This window comes from Pimephales promelas, chromosome 2 (genome assembly GCF_988280905.1).
Source record: "Pimephales promelas chromosome 2, fPimPro1.hap1.1, whole genome shotgun sequence".
NCBI lineage: Eukaryota > Metazoa > Chordata > Actinopteri > Cypriniformes > Leuciscidae > Pimephales > Pimephales promelas.
In genome coordinates this window covers 50,545,411-50,552,910 of record NC_142770.1, presented here as the reverse complement: position 1 = coordinate 50,552,910, position 7,500 = coordinate 50,545,411, and positions in this window count along the sequence as shown.

Genomic DNA, 7,500 nt, shown 5'->3' with positions numbered 1-7,500 from the left:
TAGTGGTCCACCCCAGGCCCAGAGTGTGGAGCCCCAACTCGGCTTATTTTTTTTAAAATTATTATTATTTTATTTATTTTTTTTTATCTTATTTTATTTTTTCAATTTTTCGGGATGCACCGGGTAGAAGTTCAAACTTCAACCGCCGCGGGGGTCCCTGGCCAGAGCTCTGGTTCTCCGAGTCGGGCAGGAGGTGGTCCAGGCGGGTGCCCCCTGGTCCCCCCGACGTGTTAGGGGGCGAGCGGTGGGTCTCCCCCAAGCCCAAAGCCCCGGTTCCCAGAGTCGGGTAAACTGCGGGAGTAACTTTGACTCTCTTAAGGTAGGCAGGAACCGGTGTGAGTGGTGTGGAAAGCCGAGTTGGGGCTCCATGCTCTGGGCACAGGGGGATCTCCTAGTGGTCCACCCCAGGCCCAGAGTGTGGAGCCCCAACTCGGCTTATTTTTTAAAAATTATTATTATTATTATTATTATTATTATTTTAATCTTATTTTATTTTATTTTTTTCAATTTTTCGGGATGCACCGGGTAGAAGTTCAAACTTCAACCGCCGTGGGGGTCCCTGGCCAGCGTTCTGGTTCTCCGAAGTGGGGCTGAGGGGGTCCAGGCGGGTGCCCCCTGGTCCCCCCCGACGTGTTAGGGGGCGAGCGGTGGGTCTCCCCCAAGCCCAAAGCCCCGGTTCCCAGAGTCGGGTAAACTGCGCGACTAACAATGACTCTCTTAAGGTAGTCAGAAACCGGTGTGAGTGGTGTGGAAAGCCGATTCGGGGCTCCACGCTCTGGGCACAGGGGGATCTCCTAGTGGTGCCCCCCAGGCCCAGAGTGTGGAGCCCCAACTCGGCTTATTTTTATTTTTATTATTATTTTTTTTTTTTATTTAATTATTATTTTGGGATTATTAGACTGGGTAGAAGTTGCAACTTCAAACGGGCATATCTCCGGAACCAAGCCGAGTTGGGGCCCCATACACCCGGCGTGGGGGGCCCTCCTAGAGGCCCCCAATACCCCCGAGTGTGGAGCCCCAACTCGGCTTACTTTTCGAGTTACAGCCGGTCAAAGTTGAAACTTTAAAGGGCCATATCTCCGGAACCAAGCCGAGTTGGGGCCCCATACACCCGGCGTGGGGGGCCCTCCTAGAGGCCCCCAATACCCCCGAGTGTGGAGCCCCAACTCGGCTTACTTTTCGAGTTACAGCCGGTCAAAGTTGAAACTTTAAAGGGCCATATCTCCGGAACCAAGCCGAGTTGGGGCCCCATACACCCGGCGTGGGGGGCCCTCCTAGAGGCCCCCAATACCCCCGAGTGTGGAGCCCCAACTCGGCTTACTTTTCGAGTTACAGCCGGTCAAAGTTGAAACTTTAAAGGGCCATATCTCCGGAACCAAGCCGAGTTGGGGCCCCATACACCCGGCGTGGGGGGCCCTCCTAGAGGCCCCCAATACCCCCGAGTGTGGAGCCCCAACTCGGCTTACTTTTCGAGTTACACCCGGTCAAAGTTGAAACTTTAAAGGGCCATATCTCCGGAACCAAGCCGAGTTGGGGCCCCATACACCCGGCGTGGGGGGCCCTCCTAGAGGCCCCCAATACCCCCGAGTGTGGAGCCCCAACTCGGCTTACTTTTCGAGTTACACCCGGTCAAAGTTGAAACTTTAAAGGGCCATATCTCCGGAACCAAGCCGAGTTGGGGCCCCATACACCCGGCGTGGGGGGCCCTCCTAGAGGCCCCCAATACCCCCGAGTGTGGAGCCCCAACTCGGCTTACTTTTCGAGTTACACCCGGTCAAAGCTGGACAGGAAGTGGCCGTATCTCGGGACCGGAAGGTCCCCGTGGCTCGGGACGGCGGGAGGAGCAAGGTCCCCGAGAGCGGGCCCCGCACCCGCCGCCGCGAGCCGCTGGGACCTCCCGGTCCCGAGATGGGCCCCGTTACGCGCGGGCGACTTTCGGAGAAAACGGCCCGTATCTCGGAGAGGGGAGGTCCCAGCGGCTCGCCCTTTCGGGTGTCGGGGGCTCCCCACGGGCCCTCTCGGACCCCGCCTCCCCCGGGCCCCTGGGACCTTTCCTTCCCAGGCGCCCCCCCGACACGTCGGGCCCCTTTTCTCCGGGACCCGGGGGCCCCGGAGCTCGGGGGCGGGCTCTTTGCGAGGGGCCCGCCGGGACGCCACACTTGACCCGAGTCCGGTGTCTCTGGGCCGCCGGGTCCCCGAGCTACGGGCGTTCGAATTCGGGGCCCGAAAATCCCTCAAAGTCCGAAAACGTGCAGTGGGCGGGGACTTCCGGGGGCCCCGGAGGCTCTGACGGCACACCCAGGGAGGTGCACCGTCCTCGGGCACGGCCAGGTGGCCCCCCCCGGGGTCCTGGAAGTCCCCCCGCCCCCCGGAGACACCCACACCCACAAGACGGGAAGATTCCGTTTTTCGCCGATATCTCGAAGACGGCCGGGCGAAAAAATTTCAAACTCGGGTCTTCCCAAGGCCTCGAGGGGCCCTATCCAAAGAGGCCACCCGCGTCCCCGGGGGCCTCGGGGTCAGGGAGTTAGGCCCGGTCAAAGGCGCGGCGTTTTTGGCTTATATCTCGCGAACCCCTGGGCCAATCTTCCCCAAACTCGAATCGACCGTAGTGCCGGACGGGGCCTTTCGAAAGAGCCCACCCACGAGGTCCAACTCGCCCGGGTCCCCGAGTTATAGCCGTTCAAAGTCGGGGGTCCCGGCGAACGGCGATCCGGTAGGGGGCGTCCCCGGGGCCCGCCGCCGCCCTGGTTCGAGCGAGGGCCCCCGTGGGACCTCGCCACCCAAATTTGAGCTCTCTGGGCCTTCGCGTCGCGGAGATACGGGCGATTTTCTCCCGGGATCGTGACGTCATCGGCGGGCGCCATTTCAGAGCGCGGCCGAGGGTTTTCGGCCGATATCTCCGCGAATACTCGACCAAAAACGACGAAACGCATATGGACGCGTTCAGCTCGGCGAGACGGTTCGAATGAGCCCGGCCTCGGCCGGGCACGTCGACTTTTCGGCGAGATATTTGCGTTTTTCCGCTTCCGGGGCGCTTTGGGGGCCCGTATCTCGGGCCCCCGGGGGCCCACGGGGCTGGGGGCGGTCTCATTCGAAAGGTCTCGTCCCGTTCTCCAGCCGACAAAAATTTGGCGTCGATCGGAGCCGCCTTCGGCGAGCTACGGTCGTTTGAAGCCCCGTGCGGTGGGGTTACCGTCCTTCAAACAGCCGCCGCTCGCAGGGGGAGTCCCGGGGAGGCATGGTTGCCTGTATGACTTGGGCTTGGAGCGCCCAGCCCCGCGCTCCTGGAGGAACCTCCGGTGCACAGGGTCTGCTGCAACCAGCCACGTGGGTTTTGAGGGGTAGGGGAGCGTGCGCTCTCCTCCCCGGGCGGGCGGCCGGGCTCCGGGGGCTCGCGCCTCCACGGAGGGACCTCGCTCCCGGGGCTTCGTCCCCGGGGCTCGGGGGCTCCGTGGCGGCTCGGCCCCCGGGGTTTCGACCCCGCTCGCTCGCTCCAAAACCCAAGTCCAAAACGTGGGGTTGCACGGGAGCTCCGGGCGCGACGGGTCTCCACGCACGGCCCCGGGGAGGGTGCTCCGACCCGGGCCGGAGGCAGATTCGCCCCCTGCCCCCCGGCTGTCCGCCCGGAGCCGAGACGGTCCTAAAACGGGCCATGGGGGTGATGTAGAAGGGTAACGCTCACACAACCAGAACTCACACAAACCGATCTGCTATCCCAGGCAGGGTGCGGGTCTCCTGGGCACGAATAAAGCCCGATGCCCCGTGGGTGATGTTGGCCCTGGCCACTCAAGGCACCACTCACCCAAGCCAGAGAGGGTGCACTCTGGCTGGGGAAGCAGATTCAATCTCTGCTGTGGTGGAGCTCTGAAAAACACGAAAACCTCCAGGGAAAAGACGGCCCGGTTTCTCTGAAAAGTGCATCCCAGGCAGGGTGCGGGTCTCCTGGGCACGAATAAAGCCCGATGCCCCGTGGGTGATGTTGGCCCTGGCCACTCAAGGCACTCACCCAAGCCAGAGAGGGTGCACTCTGGCTGGGGAAGCAGATTCAATCTCTGCTGTGGTGGAGCTCTGGAAAAACGCGAAACCTCCAGGAAAAGACGGCCCGGTTTCTCTGAAAAGTGCATCCCAGGCAGGGTGCGGGTCTCCTGGGCACGAATAAAGCCCGATGCCCCGTGGGTGATGTTGGCCCTGGCCACTCAAGGCACTCACCCAAGCCAGAGAGGGTGCACTCTGGCTGGGGAAGCAGATTCAATCTCTGCTGTGGTGGAGCTCTGGAAAAACGCGAAACCTCCAGGAAAAGACGGCCCGGTTTCTCTGAAAAGTGCATCCCAGGCAGGGTGCGGGTCTCCTGGGCACGAATAAAGCCCGATGCCCCGTGGGTGATGTTGGCCCTGGCCACTCAAGGCACCACTCACCCAAGCCAGAGAGGGTGCACTCTGGCTGGGGAAGCAGATTCAATCTCTGCTGTGGTGGAGCTCTGGAAAAACGCGAAAACCTCCAGGGAAAAGACGGCCCGGTTTCTCTGAAAAGTGCATCCCAGGCAGGGTGCGGGTCTCATGGGCACGAATAAAGCCCGATGCCCGTGGGTGATGTTGGCCCTGGCCACTCAAGGCACCACTCACCCAAGCCAGAGAGGGTGCACTCTGGCTGGGGAAGCAGATTCAATCTCTGCTGTGGTGGAGCTCTGAAAAACACGAAAACCTCCAGGGAAAAGACGGCCCGGTTTCTCTGAAAAGTGCATCCCAGGCAGGGTGCGGGTCTCATGGGCACGAATAAAGCCCGATGCCCACCTTGAAACGGAGCCTGGGCTCGACTCTGAAGTCCAGATCTCGAAAAACGACAGAGTCCAAAAAAGGTGCGGTGGCTCCAAACCTCCATGCCCTCAGACCTCCCTGGCCAGCCCAGGGAGGGTGGCCCGTCCTGGGCCAGACTCAGATTTCCCCCGCCACCCCTGGAGCTCCGCCTGGAGCGAAGACGGTCCTAAAACGGACCCTGGGGCTCTTGTAGAGGATGAGGGAGAGAGGGGCCTTCAGAGAGCCCCTGGCCGGCTTGACTCTGGAGTCGAATTTGAAAAATAGACAGAGTCCATAAACGTGCTGTCTGTTCGGACCTCCAGGGCACTCAAGGCACTCACCCAAGCCAGAGAGGGTGCACTCTGGCTGGGGAAGAGGATTCAATCTCTGCTGTGGTGGAGCTCTGAAAAACACGAAAACCTCCGGGAAAAGGCGGCCCGGTTTCTCTGAAAAGTGCATCCCAGGCAGGGTGCGGGTCTCCTGGGCAAGAACGAAGCCCAATGCCCACCTTGAAACGGAGCCTGGGCTCGACTCTGAAGCCCAGATCTCGAAAAACGACAAAGTACAAAAAATGTGGGGTGGCTCCAAACCTCCATGCCCTCAGACCTCCCTGGCCAGCCCAGGGAGGGTGGCCCGTCCTGGGCCAGATTCAGATTCGCCCGCCACCCCTGGAGCTCCACCTGGAGCGAAGACGGTCCTAAAACGGGCCTTCGGGGATGTATGAGAGAGGGGAAGCGTGGTGGTGGCAAACACAGAGGACCCCTACCAGCGATCAGACCGTCGTGAGTCCCACTCAGAGTCACTCTGGGTGGGCATGTAAAAAATCCAGATTACGCCGCGCTGGAGCTCTGGAAGTTACGAGACCTCCAGGAAAAGACAGGCTGGTTTTCTGAAAAGTGCACCCCAGGCAGGGTGCATCTTTTCCTGGGCACGAGCCCAGCGCACATGGTGTGGTGGTCCGGCTCTGGTGCCAAAGTTTGGGGGAAAAAAATAGACAAAGTCCAATAACGTGGTGTGGTTCCAAAGCTCCATGCCCTCAGACCTCCCTGGCCAGCCCAGGGAGGGTGGCCCGTCCTGGGCCAGATTCAGATTTGCCCGCCACCCCTGGAGCTCCACCTGGAGCGAAGACGGTCCTAAAACGGGCCTTCGGGGATGTATGAGAGAGGGGAAGCGTGGTGGTGGCAAACACAGAGGACCCCTACCAGCGATCAGACCGTCGTGAGTCCCACTCAGACTCACTCTGGGTGGGCATATAAAATCCAGACTACGCCCCGTCGGAGCTCTGGAAGTACGAGACCTCCAGGAAAAGACAGGCTGGTTTTATGTAAAGTGCACCCCAGGTAGGGTGCATCTTTCCTGGGCACGAGCCCAGCGCACATGGCGGGGGGTCCGGCTCTGAGAAAAATCGACTAAGTCCAATGACGTGGTGTGGTTCCAAAGCTCCATGCCCTCAGACCTCCCTGGCCAGCCCAGGGAGGGTGGCCCGTCCTGGGCCAGAGTCAGATTCGCCCGACACCCCCTGGAGCTCCACCTGGAGGGAAGACGGTCCTAAAACGGGCCTTCGGGGATGTATGAGAGAGGGGAAGCGTGGTGGTGGCAAACACAGAGGACCCCTACCAGCGATCAGACCGTCGTGAGTCCCACTCAGACTCACTCTGGGTGGGCATATAAAATCCAGACTACGCCCCGTCGGAGCTCTGGAAGTACGAGACCTCCAGGAAAAGACAGGCTGGTTTTATGTAAAGTGCACCCCAGGTAGGGTGCATCTTTCCTGGGCACGAGCCCAGCGCACATGGCGGGGGGGTCCGGCTCTGAGAAAAATCGACTAAGTCCAATGACGTGGTGTGGTTCCAAAGCTCCATGCCCTCAGACCTCCCTGGCCAGCCCAGGGAGGGTGGCCCGTCCTGGGCCAGAGTCAGATTCGCCCGACACCCCCTGGAGCTCCACCTGGAGGGGAGACGGTCCTAAAACGGGCCTTCGGGGCTGTATGGAAGAGGGCAAGTGTGGTGGTGCAAAACACGGAGCACCCCCCCTACCATTGATCAGACCGTCGTGAGTCCCACTCAGACTCGCTCCGGGTGGGCATATAAGATCCAGACTACGCCCCGTCGGAGCTCTGGAAGTACGAGACCTCCAGGAAAAGACAGGCTGGTTTTATGGAAAAAGTGAAACCCCAGGCAGGGTGCATCTTTCCTGGGCACGAGCCCAGCGCACATGGTGTGGTCCGGCTCTGGTGCCAAAGCTTGGGGAAAAAAAATAGACTAAGTCCACTGACGTGGTGTGGTTCCAAAGCTCCATGCCCTCAGACCTCCCTGGCCAGCCCAGGGAGGGTGGCCCGTCCTGGGCCAGAGTCAGATTCACCCGACACCCCCTGGAGCTCCACCTGGAGGGAAGACGGTCCTAAAACGGGCCTTCGGGGCTGTATGGAAGAGGGCAAGTGTGGTGGTGCGAAACACAGAGCACCCCCTACCATTGATCAGACCGTCGTGAGTCCCACTCAGACTCGCTCTGGGTGGGCATATAAAATCCAGATTACGCCCCCGTCGGAGCTCTGGAAGTACGAGACCTCCAGAAAAAGACAGGCTGGTTTTATGGAAAAAGTGCACCCCAGGCATATGCTTGTCGAACGGTCGGTCTGGGTAAACGGCGAGTGTCCGTGCTGTTGCGTACGAACGAGATTCCCAATGCTAACGAACCTCCCCCG